General features: G+C 56.6%; 1 protein-coding gene across 3 annotated transcripts in view; it reads left to right on the top strand.

The window, feature by feature from the left end:
• Positions 1-14,233, top strand: part of INPP5A (inositol polyphosphate-5-phosphatase A) — a 179,405-nt gene that overhangs the window by 65,139 nt on the left and 100,033 nt on the right. The window lies entirely within an intron of this gene.

Raw genomic sequence — 14,233 nt, 5'->3', positions numbered from 1 at the left:
TTTTTGGAAAAACAAAGGATCAAAGCTAAGTCAAGAAGAAATAAATGAGCTCTCTATTAAATTAAAATTCTGCTAAACACTTTCCCACAAAAAAAACTCTCTAGGACCAGATGGTTTCACTGACGAATTCTGTCAAACATTTAAGCAAGAAACAATAACAATCCTACAGAAACTTTTCAAGAAGACTAAAGCATGGGCGATGCTTCTTAACTCATCCTGTGATGCAAGCAGTGCCCTGACAGCAAGGGCAGACAGAGGCGTCACAGAATAAAAAGATAGATCCGTATCCCCCATGGAGTAAATGCCAAAATTCATGGAACTTTAGCAAATCGAATATATGAAACTATATATATATATAAAGATACAAGCGACACAAGCATGCGTATAAACAACAACATATCAAAAAGTTAATGCATTAGTACCAAGGAACAGAAGCCTGATGTTAACATACAAAATTAATAAATAAGATTACGCATGTCAACCTACTGAGGAAGACAAACCACATGATTATCTCGGTAGGTGCACAAAAAGCATTTGCCAAAATTCTACAACCGTCTCTCATGCAAACTCCCAGCAAACCAAGAATAGAGAGGAGCTTGCGCAGGAGCTTCTCTAAGGGCACTACAAACCCCACAGCTGACGCAATGCTTTTTTGCCTCGGGAGTGGGAGTAGAGCAAGGATGCCTGGTTTCACCTCTCTGTTCAGTGTGGCAGTGAAGGTCCTAGCCAGTGCCGCCAGGCAAGAAAGGAAACAGAGCCACACAGATCTGAAACGAGGAGGTTAGACTGTGTCTGGGCCGAAGGCATGACTGGAAATCATGAGGAATCCACAGAAACTTTACTATTACAAATATGAGTCAACTTATTTAGTTTGCAACATACAAGATCAATTTGAAAACATATTTTTCTGTTAGATATGATCACTTATTACAGTAGCACCAAAATGAAATACTTGGGTATAAAGCTAATGAAATATGTTAATGTCTGTACACTGAAAACATAAAACACTGATGAAAGAAATCAGGGAAGATACAAGGAAATGGAGAGGTGTACCATGTTCATGGACTGCGAGACTCAATTATGCTAACATGTCACCTCCACTAACTGATCCACCAGTTTTGCAGTTCCAATCAAAATCTCTGCAGGACATTTTGGTAGAAGACTGCAAGACGATTCCAAAATGTAAAATGTATATGGCAGAGCAAAGGAACTAGAATAGCCAAAACAGTGTTGGAAAAAAACAGTTAAGTTTAAGGAGTCACACTTTCTGATTTCAAGACTTACTACAAAGCTACTGCAATCAAGACAGTGTGCTTTTGGGAAAAGGACAGAGATATGGATTAATGGAACAGAAAAGAGATGCAGAAACAGACCCACAAATATGTCTAAGTGATTGACAAAGGCTATAAAAAGACTGTTCATTAGATAAGGGACAGTCTTTTCAACAAATGGTGCTGGACCAATCAGACATCCATTTGCAAAAAATTTTTTTTCCATACTTCACACCATACACAAAAATTAAAATACATTGTAGACTTAAATGTAAAAGTTAAAATTATGAAATTTCTAGAAGAAAACTTAAGACAAAAATTTTGTGGATGAGGCTTCCCTGGTGGTGCAGTGGTTGAGAGTCCGCCTGCCGATGCAGGGGACACGGGTTCCTGCCCCGGTCCGGGAGGATCCCAAATGCCGCGGAGTGGCTGGGCCCGTGAGCCATGGCCGCTGAGCCTGCGCTTCCGGAGCCTGTGCTCCGCAACGGGAGAGGCCACAACGGTGAGAGGCCCGCGTACCACAAAAAACCCAAAAAAACAAAAAAAAACAAAAAAAAATTTGTGGATGGCAGCTAGACTCGTGGTGGTGATCACTCTGTAGTGTATACAGGTGTCGGATTACAGTGCTGCACACCTGAAATGTACATTAAGCAAACAGACAAATAAATTTAGCTCTAAGTCCCGCCCCCGTCCCCTCCCAAGTCTTTATGAGCTTTGGTTAGGCAACGGTTTCTTAGATACAACACCAAAAGCACAACTCATAGAAGAAAAATGCTGATAAATTAGAACTTTGCATAATTAGGGACTTTTGCTCTTTGTTAAGACACTGTTAGAGGAATGAAAAGGCACCCCAGATGTGGGAGGGATATTTGTAAATCACATTTGATGAAGGGCTTGTATCCAGAAAGTACAAGGAACTCTCAAAAGTCAATAATAAGAAAGCAGAGAACCCAGTTTACAAATGAGCAAAGGATTTGAATAGACACTTTACGGAAGAAGATACACAAATGGTAAACGTGTGAAAAGGTGCTCAACATCACTAGGCTTTCAGGAAATGCAAATTAAAACCACAGTGAGATATCAGTTCGTATGTGTCAGACTGGATACAATTAACAGAACCCTGACCACGTCCTGCGTTGACAAGGATGCAGCGCATTCTGAGCCTGCTGGCAGGAACGCAGGATGGTGAGGCCACCGTGGGAGAGCCAGTCTGTCCATTTCTGTGAAGTCAACACATGCCCACCACGTGACCCAAGATTCCCACCCTGTTTACCCACCTGACGTGGACACGTATGTTCGCACGAAACCTGAGACGGTGTCTCCACTGCTTTCCTTGTCGTCCTCTGCGAGCCAGACTCTGGTGCGTGCCCTGATCCACTAATGTGGCTCGTGGGGATGGGAACGACGCACTCCTACAGGAAGGACGGGGGCCTGGAGGAGGCGAGACCAGGGGCACGGGCCCTGCTCGGATTCTGGGTGGCGCTGGGGGCACAGGAAGTGCCAGTCCTTCCCTCCACCCCCTGCTGTGGGCTCGGCCGCCGCGGGTCTGCAGCGGCCCCCCCCTCACCCCGTGCCCAGCCTCACCCTATGCGTCAGCGTTTGAGGTCCTTTACAGAGACACAGAGCTGGTGATAGGCTGCAGACGTCGCTCGCCTGTGCTGTGCCCGTGGACGCCGGCTCATCCTCACGGCGAGTGAGGCACAGCACAGCTATTCCGGGGGACCCGTGGTGCCCCAGCGGAGAATCCTCATTGGCCCTTGAAGAGCCACTCGCTCGCTGGTGTCAGCGTGGCTGCATTCTTTGCCCCTGATACTGGGACGAAGGCCCACCCCCCTCGGAGCCCACTGACGTGGTGCCACCGGTGTGTCCAGGCTGCCCTTCTGGAAAGTGCTCTGACCCCTGACCCTGGGACCCCCTCCGAAGTGGATACTGGGGGGGGTCTCACGCCCACAGGGCCCCGCAGCTCAGCAACTGGTCGGGTGTGATGGACTTTCAGTGATGGGGCAGAGGGTTCGTTGTGCTGTTCGCTGTAACGATGCGAAGGCACCTGCGTTAAATCCACACGCATGGGAACAACGGGCCGCAGGACTCCAGGCGACCCCTGTCTCACGTTCCTCGGCCCATTTCCTTCAGTTGTAGCTGCCGCGTGGCGGGCGCTTGCGGCCTTTCACTCCTGCGATGGGCTCAAACTGCCAAACTCTGTTTCCCACGTGAGGAAAGGGAGGTTTAGAGGTTCCGAGACCTGCCGGGTTGCATTAACAGGACGGCGCCCGTCGCTGTGATTCCAAAGGCCCCTGAGCTGGGGGACGTGGTGCTGGGGGCGCGGGGGCCGCAGAGCAGGCAGAGGGAGGTGGCGGGGGGGGGCGTTGATGGGAGTCGGGCCCAGGGGTGAAAGGGGGTTAGGTGGCCTCCCTGACTGAGGACAGAGGAGGAAGAGGCGAGGACACGGGGATTCCGAGGTGGGGAGGAGAGCGGCGGGAAGAAGGGGTGGATGCAGGCCGGCTGGAGGGGCGGGGCCGGCTGGAGGGGCGGGGCCTGAGGACCTTGGGGGACTGGGCTCACCCGGGCACCAGGGACCCTAGCGCAGGGACCACGTGGCAACTGGGAGAGGCTTGGAGCCCCGGCAGGGAGAGGAGATGGGTGCAGGGCGGGGAGCCTGCGGGCCGGGACTCTGGAGGCCGCCTCCTTGGGGTCCAGGGGCCCGGGGAAGAGATAGTCTTTAGGGGATGGCTGGGGCTGGGGGGAAGCCACTGTGATGAAAGGCCGGGGCGGGGGTGGGGGCTCATCTGGACTCTTAGACGGTGATCACAGTACCCTGTGCGCTGCAAATGGCCCCGAGGAACACGGGCCGGCTTCAGGAAGCAGGGTTCCAGAAGGGATTCCAAGGCATCTTGTGCTGTGCCCGGGAGTCTGTGGCCGCCAGCTGGCCCTACGGTCAATGTGGAAAGCCGGGTGGGCGCGTGCGGGGCGCGCAGTGGCCTCACGTGTCGGCCCAGGACCTGTTTTGGTCCTGCTCCCACCTTGGTTGGGAAGAGTGCTTTTTAAATTAAAATCAATCCATTCATATACAACTCTGATGTCCCAAAGCAACAGGTTTTGTTAAGAGTACCAAGCTCCATGGTTCTGCCTCTTTAAAAGGAGCGGTCTTGTGTCCAGCTGTCTGGATCTGGTGTAAAGCAGTGGCTTGCCCTGCCTGCCGGACGCTGCTTCACCTTTGCGGTCGGCGGTCCAGCGTGCCTGTAGGTGCCACGGCCAGTGGCTGCACTAAGAAAACTCCAGCCCTGCACTTTGGGCTGGACGGCCAGGCCTGCACCCACCCCAAGGATGCGGAGCGGCCCTCCTGCCCCACACGGGGCCAGGGAGACAACTTCGCTGATCGGACGGCCAGGCCCTCTGCCTGCTGGCGAGGTCACAGAAGCTCGTGGTGTCCTGGGTGCTGGCCGGCGGCTGCTGTGGGGCCTGGGCTCTGGGACGGCGCCCCGTCAGGGCCCCAGGAGCTGAGTCTGGGCCTCCTGGGGGCGGGCGCCCAGCCTCCACCCACAGCCAGTCCCAGCGCAGCCCTGGGGCAGAGCGGGGACAGTCTGGGTGTCCAGAGGACAGCCCCACCTGCCCAGGCCAAGGGTGGGCAGACGTTGTGTGCAGGGTGTGTTCAGGCGCAGTTGGTAGGTGGCAGCCATCTTCCCTCGGGAGGAATTCCTTTGTCCCTTTTCGGCTCCTTATCTTGGCTCTCCCGGCTTCCACCGGGTTGTTTGTGGATGTGATTCCTTTTTAGGTCACTCAGACGCTTCTCTTTGGAAAAAGCCTAACCAGGCCTGGCTGTTTCTATTTTTAGTGGGGGGGAGGGGATGGCAGGGCTGCTCTCCTGCGTTCTGGGAGCCGAGGGCCGCCCTCTCACTGGGCCACCTGCACAGCATCAGGAAGGGGCTGCTTTTTGGCCGCAGGGTGTGTATTTTTTGGTTTTTTTAATTCCCTAGGCTCTTCCTTGCCAAAGTTTCTACTTCGCTCTTTTCCAAAATATTTTTCTTGAGCCTTCCTATGAACGAACCCACCTATTTTTATCAGTTGCCTACTTTTTCCCTAAAGTTCGCAGAAGCTCCTTTTTTTGGTAAAGAATTTTGGCCGAGCACGTGTGCAGTTTGGGCAGTGACCTTGTCCCAGGTGGGCAGGGTGGGAGCCAAGCCAGAGCCCAGGTGGGCGGAGGCGCCAGACACCGACCCTCCCGGGGGCCTGGAGCCCTCTGCCCCGTCCAGTTCCCGCTTTACTGAGCTCCTTCCAACCAGACGTGACCCGACGTGCTGTCCACACCTTGGAGGGACATTCCTGTCCATCCTCAAGATGTCCATGCCATCGGACCCAAAGGGATCTCTGTCTGGGCTCATTCAGCTTCCAGAGCTCCTTCCCAGAGGCTGGGGAAGGCCAGCAGCTCCATCCTCAGCTGCCCAGAGAGCTCTGGGCTGGAACTGGCGCGTGTGGTTCTGGGGCGGGAATGACTGCGCGGCCCCGGGGCCTGGGTATATCCCCACAGCCGGTCCCGGCACCGCAGCATTTGTGGTGGCGTCGAACTGACATGCCGTCTGGTGCTTCCTCTGTGTCTGGCCTGTGCACGGCGACTGTCCCAGGCAGGCGCCTAGGGACGTGGACGCTCCGAGAGCCCTGGGCAGCAGGCACGGGGACTTATTCTGTGGCCCAGCGATGATCCTTCTTGGTGAATGGGCCACGGAAGCGGGTGCGCCATGCAGCTGCGGCCTGGACTGTTCCGTGCGGTCTGTTAGGGCAGCGTGCGCACGCGCGTGTGTGTGTGTGTGCTCCTGTGAGTGGGAGTTTCTGATACTGGCCATGTACACACGTGTGGTTGTGTGTCTTCCTGATGAGTTCTGTCTGGTTACCACGCATGCTCTTCACCCCCTGGGGTCCCCTGCCGTCACTGAGGAGGCCTCCCAGGCTTCCCGTGTGTCCTTCTGCCCGTTCCCTTCCGCGTGTGACTCTGCACGCCCATCTCCCCTGGTGCTGGCGCTGCCTTGTCCTGCAGAACCTTCCACGCTGTCCTGTACGGGGGCCCCTGCAGCCCTACCACTCAGCGTGGGCCCAGACCATCCACATTTAACGTAACCGTTGATACGGTTGATTTGGGGTCCACCGTTTAATTATCTGTTTTATGTTTGTACCTCCTGGTTTGTCCCTTTGTTTCCCCATTTCTGCTTTCTTTTGGATTCTTTCTTTCCTTTTTTTTTTTTTTGTTTTGCATTCTATTTAAATTTGCTTATTGGCCTCTTGCCTTTTGTAAACTATTTTTAAGTGGTTGCTGTAGGTTTCGATACACGGGCCTAAAGGTTTCCCCCTGCTTCTGGTTAACGTTATGCTCCTTCATGTATGATGTACAAACGTTGGCATCGTATGCGTTTCTGTGTGGCGTGTGCTTTAGGTCCACACGCGTGGAGGACTCCGGCAGGCGGTATTATCATTGCTGCTTTAAGTAGGAGTCAGCACCACCTCCCCGCCCCACAGCCCATCCCGCCTGCTGCCTGGTTTGGGATCAGGTTCCTGGGGGGCGGCCACGCCTACTCACACGGCATCTTGTCCACACCTGCCCAGTGGCGTTGCCTGTAGAGCCTGCCATCTTATCTGGTTCTTGAGGTTAACGTTTGCCCAGCCCTGCTCTAGTAGATCCCTCAGGAAGGGCTCATGGGGACAGAACTGACCGGATTTTGTATGTGGAAAACTGTTTTTCTCTGGCTCTGACGTTTGAAGGACAGTTGGCTGATGTGTGTGTAATCCTTGCCTTACGCTTTGTCTCACTGAGGTTTTCAGTGAAGGTTGTTCTGCTGCTGCCGTGACTTGTACGTTGGTCCTGATGAGGGTCTCATTGATGTTGTTTCCTGGAGACCTGGAGGATGGTGTCTTTACCTTTGAAATCTAGTAGTTTCACTAGGATATGTCCAGGAGTCAGTGGTTTGGGGCTAATTTTCTCAGGTGCTCAGTAAGCCCTTCAGTGTGTGAGTTCGGGTCTTTTCCTGGTTTTGGCAAGTTTTCTCGGGTTATGGTTTTAAGTATCAGTTCTGGTCCATGGGTTTCCCCTTCCTCTCTGGGGCCCGTGTGGCAGATGTTCTTCTTTTGCTGCCTGTCGGCCACGGTCACTCCTTTCTCCACTGCTCTCTTCACGACGCTGTTTTCACTTTCTTGCTGAATTTCCCTTGAAGCTGATTCTCCCTTGGGCGCTTTGTAATTTGCTCTTCTTCTCTGTGATGATTTTGTCTTTTTCTCCCATTTCTTTCTTGAGGTTAGTCCACACTTTTCTTTCTCTCTTTTGGGTCCATTTCTAGTTTAGTTTTGTGTTTCTAATTCCAGGTGTGTTTGCATCACCTCCGTGCTTGTTTGAGTGCGTTTGCCTCCGTTTGCGATGTCGGCTTGTAATTCTGTGTGGCTTCGCGACTCCTTCTGGGGCGGAGGGCCTTTTCCTGGCGTGGGACGTGTGCATTTTTGCTGACTTGTTCACAGCGGCTTTGCAGGGACTTGAACTTCCTCTGGCTTGTCCCCACGGTGTCGGCATGGGTAGGATTCCTAGCTTCACAGCGCCCTCTTCTGTCTGTCCAGCGAAGTCCGGAGCACGGGGGCCACCCTGCCTGGCGTCGGGCAGTGAAGGACCAGCCTCTCCTCTGTCTCAGCGTTTGTGTCTCCCCCTTTCTCCTCTGCCCCTTTATCCGGTTGCCAAGGCCACCTGCCCGCTTGGCTTCCCTTTTTCTCTCCAGAAGCAGAGTCTCACCAGCGCCCTGCAACCTGGTCCTGTGGGCCGGTGCTTCCAGGGATTTTCCCTTGAGGGTTTCCGGCCTCCAGCCCCTCCCCCAGCCCCTCCCACGCCCGCAGGGCCTGGGGCGTGCAACTGCGCATTGTGGACTGGTCACCAGGCTGTGCGTTAGATCCAGAACTTGTTATCTCATCGCTTGAGGCTTTGACCTACATCCCACCCCCTCCTCCCTCCCCAGCCCCGGAAGCTGCCTTTCTATCCTCTGTTTCTCTGAGTTTGGCTGTAGATTCTACGAGTGAGTGAGGTCATACAGGGGGTCTCTCTGTGACTCGCTTCGCGCTGTGGGATGCCCTCCAGGTTCTCCGTGTGGTCCCGGCTGGCCAGGCAGCTGGGATGCTTCCTAAGGAGACGCTTGCCCTCCTTGGTTTCCTTCCCCAGAGGCGCAGGTACAGAGCGAGGCAGGATGAATTCTTGCCTCATTCTCTGTATCTACCAGTTTTCAAAAGAATGTCCTGACTCCAAGACGACTAACGTGTGGGGTTTTTAGTATCGCTGTGAATGCGTGGATACAAATATATTGGCGTATGTGATTTTCAATCCAATTTACGCCCTAGTGGCCTGTCCTGGATGGAGTTGGGGCGTTAGTCACTGCTCTTAACGTGCCTGCAGGAAGGCATCCAGCCATCCAGGTGACGCCGTCAGGCTCCTCCTTCCCCGTCGTGAAGCCCCGCGCTGCCCCGCTGGTGCTTTTGCTGCCAGAGGTGGGAGCGAGGCTCTTCTGAGTCTACTCTTAGAGCAGGAGCTCCCCGTACTTGGCTGCAAGTTTATCTCCGGCTGTTCAGGGAAAGCCTGTGTGGATCTGCTCCGTCACCTTCGGTTGTAAATGAAACGTGCGACTTGTGGGCGTAGAGAAATGGCAGCGGCGTGTCCCTTGGTGTACGCTGTTCGTTTCCATGATCATTCGTTACTTTTCTTCTGAAATGTTTCGTGATAAGGATCTTGTCATTTTAATAGCTTCGTTTTCAAATGAGACGTGACTTTGGCCTCTTTATGTTACATTTCGGCGTGATTTCATCTAAACACCTCCTTTTGGCTTTTGAAACGTCCTCTCATGCCCGCTGCGTGTGGATGGGGCACCTGAGGCCACGCCAGCTGGAACCTGCGACCAGGCATGGCCGGGCCTGGCGAGCGGCCCTCGAGGTCGCCGACGTGTGTGGGGTCCCAGTAGGTGGCATGTCGGGCGATCTCTTAGCAGCCCTGAACTTGGGGCCTGTGTCCACGCCACTTGAGGTCACGGTGGTTCAAAAGGGCTGCACTGCTCCCTGGAGCTTGGCTTTCCAGGGTTGCCGCTCCCTGCACCCCTTGGCCACGCGCTCTCGTGGGGGGAGCGAGGGCCTCCCCTCCTCCACTGCGTCCCCATCGGGCTCCCTGCCCCTGCCGCCCAGGCTCCGCTGGCAGGCGCTCCACCAGGTGCGTCCACGTAATGCAGGTGGCTCAGGGTTAGGTGGACGGGACCTTTGTCGACAGCCGGGCGGAAGCACATGCTGAGGCCTCCTGCACGTGCTTCTCCACGCAGAGGGGAACCCAAGTAAGACACACGCTCGCTGGGAAGCTCATAACCGTTGTGACGGTAACCGCTCCTGATCTGACTTTTCACACGTGTGCGCTTGAGGCAGGTGTGCCTGTCGTCCCTAAAGGCGGTCGTGCTCGGCCATCGGGAAGTGTCGTCCGGGTCACTGTGTAGAAGACTGAGTTTCAAGAGTTAAAATAATATCAGTCATTTTATTTGGCTGTTGATTTAAACTGAGGATCAATGGAAATTCAGTTTCGGGTTAATTTACTTTCACTATAATTTAAATTTGGAATTAAATTTAGTTTAAGTTTAATTGTGTTTAAATTTAAATCTAATTGTGATTACCAATTAAAATGTGTTGAGTAGGGGTCTTCCTTCCCCAGAAAGTGGCTCAGTCGGGGATGGTGTTGTGGGCACACAGGGGCTTCACCTCTGCTGGGTGGGGCTCCCCAGCCTCTGTCTGGGCAGAGCTGCAGCGCAGGGAGTCCAGCCGGAAAGTCTCCCTCCCGCTGAGCTGGGACAGATGACTTGGTGTTTGAGTAAGACCGGAACGCAGTGGCGGGGACTGGAGGGCAAGGCGTGGAGGGGCGGGAGCTGCCCGCACGGCTCCAGGCCAAGGACACGTGGGGACATGTGGACACGCGGACACGCGGCCCTGGCTGTGTGCCGAGTCGCAGGCGCCGGCACTGGGCAGGCTGGAAGCACCTGCGTGTCTGTGGCGCGTTTGCACCCAGCACCTCGACTGGGCTGGAGCACAGCCTTCTGAAGAGGGGCTCAGGTCTGGGGGGTGTCAAGAGAAGAGGGACAGCAGGTTCCTTAGTCAGCGAGCCCTTTGTCTGTGCCCAGGGCTTTGCTAACCAGTGGTCTTCAGAGACCGTGGCACCAAAGGGGGTCACAGATGTGGCCGCCCTACAATTGTCCTTCATTTCAGCCTGGGACTCGGGAGACTGGAAGGTGGGTACGTGGTGTGGCGGAGGCTGCGGCAGAGGGGGCAGACGGCACCCCCCCCCCCCGGTGTATGGTTGCACGTGACCCACACCGGGCTCTGTTGCTTGCAGAGTGCCAGCCAGTGCCACCTGTGCGTGGCTTCTGGGGGCGTCCTGTGACACAGTGTGTAGGCAGAAGTCCCCGGCGAGAGCTTTCTTGTCTAAATAAAGTAGGCAAAGCACTAGAAAAGAAGCCCTTTCCCCTTTTTCTTTAACCTTATGCCCTTTCCACTTCTTCCCGCCTGGAATGTAGGCATGAGGCCTGGGGGCTTTGCAGCCATGTTGCAGTCACGAGGATGATAGCCAGTGCTTGCAGTGGCAGAGCAGACATGGTGGAAGCAGCTGGTTCCTGGATGCCATCTGCGAGCAGGTGCACCATCTCTGCCTGCCAGCCCGGCCTCCTTATGCAAGCGGCTGGTTGTTGGTTTTCTGTTGTTGGCCAAGCACAATCCTAATGGAAACCTCGTAAGCCAGATTTTCTGAGAATTTCAACTCTTCATTTTGTCACTATCCTTTGTGAGTTTACAGCACGAAAAAGTGCTCCTGGAGGGCTTTCAGGCACCACGTCTTTTCTTGGAGGTGGAGATGCAAGAGGCCCTGGGAGGAGCACGGTGGGGCAGGGGAGACACACGTGGAGATGAGCCTGGGGTCAGACGGACTTGGTGCGCAGGTGTGCGGGCCGGGAAGACGAGAGGCAGGGGAACCCCAGCTCTGCTCTTGCTCTGGGCGCTCCGTGGTGCAGCCCCGGACCCCAGCCCCGCACGCCAGGGCGAGATGGAGCCGTGCGTCCCGGAGCCAGCAGACCCGCCGGCTTGGTGCTAGCGTCGCCTCTTCCCAGTTGTTTAAGGCAAAGCCCGAGTGGACGGGCTGGTCCTTCGGGAAGAACGTTGGCAGTGCTGTAGGGAGACGTGCTTTGTGCAGGGTGACCTCAGACTGAGAGGAGTGGGCTGTCTGGCCCCGTGAGTGCCCGGGAAGCCCACAGCGTGCCCATCGGGGTGGTGCCCATCCCATGCGTCCCCCGGTGCCGCTGTAAGCTCAGGCGCGGCCCCCCACGGGCGCGAGGTCCCAGCCCGCCCACCCCCGGGCCGGCGTTTGCTTCCTCAGCTGTGGCTGTGAAGGGGCTTCCCTGGCCCACAGCAGGGCCGGAGCCCTGGCAGCTCCTGGAGCGCCCACCTCGGTGGTACCGCCAGGCCCCTTCCCTCGCCGGTGCCTGGTCCCCCCGCCATCCGTACACAGGCCTCGTCTCTCCTTTGCAGCTGAGGCTCGGGCGGGCAGGTGGGGGCTGCCCTGGGCCCCTGCTCCTCCAGGCCCTGTAGCTCAGGCAAGCCCGCCACGGGTTTCAGAGATAAACCACCGCGGAGACGGCTCCACGTCCCGGGAAGGGGCCCCTCTGCTGGGCGCCGCCCGGCTGCTCTGGCGTCCGCACGAGGGGCGTCCGCCCACTCCCGAGGGGCTGCTCTTTTTGGATTTCTCCATTTTCTGAGATTTGTGGGATCGGAGTCAAATGTCTGAGGAGTTTCATATGATTTAAAGAGTGAATTCTGTGCCATAAATGGCTATTTCAGTTTAAACCACAGCAGAGAGTCGTCTTACGAGGGCGACGTGTATGGGGTTCGGGTGAAGGCAGTCAGGTGGGCAGGCCTGCCCAGAGAGACCCCGTGTGTCTGTGACTTAATGCGGCCGCACGTGGGCCCTCGTCCTCGCTGCCCTAATTCATAATGCAAAGTCCTTGGAAAGCGGCTCCGCTTGGCTTTTACTGGGGACTTGGGTCGTGGTCCCAGCCACGATCTGGTGACCTGCAGCCTCGGTTACAAGAGGTGACAGTGTGAACTGCAGGAACCTGTCACTGACTCGGGGCCCCGTCTTCACCCACAAAACCCAAGCGTCTCTGGGGCTTCCTTCTCCTTTTCCCACGCCTGTTGTAGAGCTGGGCAAAGAACACGCTGCAGAATTACAGGAACTGGTGTCACGAACCTCACAGTCGCGCTCGTGACGATCTGCGTGTGTCAGAGCATCGCATTCACTTTGTGTGAAGTCACCAGCTTCCCAGGGAGGAACTGCTCCTGGGGGAATTCTGTGCCCCCTTTGTGAAGGTCTGGTTTTATATATTGTTCTGGGGACTGCAGAGGGTGGGTGACAGAGCTGCACACATCAGGGAGCCTTTGGTGGCTTCCGTGTGACCAGGCTGCTGTGTGCAGCTGTGGGCGTGGCTGGCATTGTGCACACTCGACCTTGGGCCTGAGGGCAGGTCGGTCTGGTGATCTGACCCAGGCTGGCCCGGAGCCTCTCCTGACTGGGGTCCCCTGTGCCCTTTGCATCCAGGCTTCAGGCCCGGAGACCATTCTGCAGTCTTTTCCGGTTGGTGAATGTGATTTGCTGCATGGATACCCCTGGGATTCCTGAACTTTGTCTTGTGATCGTTCCATGCCGGCAGGGGCTGCACGGGGGGCATCGTGTGTGAGGGCGCCTGCCAGGGGGCCGCTGGCGGGCGGCATCCAGCTTGTCTCAGAGTCTGTGTTTTAGCGCCTGCGCGGCGCAGGACTGAGCTCGCCGAGGCGAGCCGCCTGTTCTCCCCACCCCTGCCCCCGGGCAGGGCTGTGGCGCCACCAGCTGGGGAAACGTCTGGGCCTGTTCTGGTCCCCGTCCCCGAGAGCCTGAGCCCTGCGGCTGGTGACCAGGGACAGAGAGAGTCCACGCCTGTGTCCAGCGGGAAGCGGAAGCACCCGGTGGGCGTCCCGTAAACCCGCTTCAACGGAGCGTAGGGTGCGAGCCAGGGCAGGCCACTCTACCCGCTGGCATCGCCTTTCCCACGCGGCTGAAAAGTACACTTTCTGGCCTGAACTTTCCTCCTGTTTAAAGAGCCTCCCCGTCTTGGGGATTGTGTTTTGATGTCACAGCTGGAGCAGGACCAGGTCCAGTCACTCTCCCCGAGGCTGGACGTGCTGCCTGCCGTCTGTGGGTCAGGGGCAGCTACTGCTGGGCAATGCTTCCTTCCGAGACTCGCAGAAGCGTGGCGCCCAGGGCCTGATGGCCTGCGTCCTCTGTCCCCGTGGCCGACCTTCTGGCCTGGCTGAACCCTCGACGCAGCCGCTTCCCATCAGGGGCCACATAGCTGTTGTTCCCGGAGCACCCATCTCTCCGCAAGGCCCGTTGGATGCAGCCCTCACCTGTCCACGGTGCCCTGGCCTCTGGGCAGGACGCGGTGGTGGCCGAGGTCGGGTTCAGGCGCTGACACTGTGGCCTTAGGCGCGGATGGCCTTGTGTAGGGGACCTGCCTCTGGGACGGTGGGCTTGGGGAGGGACAAGGTAGTTCTGTGGGTTTGGGTGAGGCTTCAGAGCCGGCAGTGTTGCCGTGTCAGCAGGTACCAGGGAGGGGGTGGAGAAGCGCAGAGCCGAGGAAGGGCAGAGGGGCGGGTGCAGGCGGGGACAGGCAGCCTCTCGGCCTCCAAGCGCCCTGCCTGGCCTCCTGGTATGCCTCCATCGCTGCCCTTCCAGTCCCAGGAGCCCTTGCCCCTGCTGCTCCCCCAGGCCGTGCTGACGCCCCCGGTGCGTGTCCTGGCACAGCCGCCTCGTCGCCACACAGTGTGCCCCATCGGTGACTCGCTGTCCCCGGCGCCCCAGGAGGGCAGGGCCGTGGGTTCCTGGCCCCCTCGTGAGCACG

The sequence above is a fragment of the Pseudorca crassidens genome, chromosome 16, assembly GCF_039906515.1.
Source record: "Pseudorca crassidens isolate mPseCra1 chromosome 16, mPseCra1.hap1, whole genome shotgun sequence".
In the NCBI taxonomy this organism is placed as follows: domain Eukaryota; kingdom Metazoa; phylum Chordata; class Mammalia; order Artiodactyla; family Delphinidae; genus Pseudorca; species Pseudorca crassidens.
This window is presented reverse-complemented; position numbering and strand designations above follow the sequence as displayed.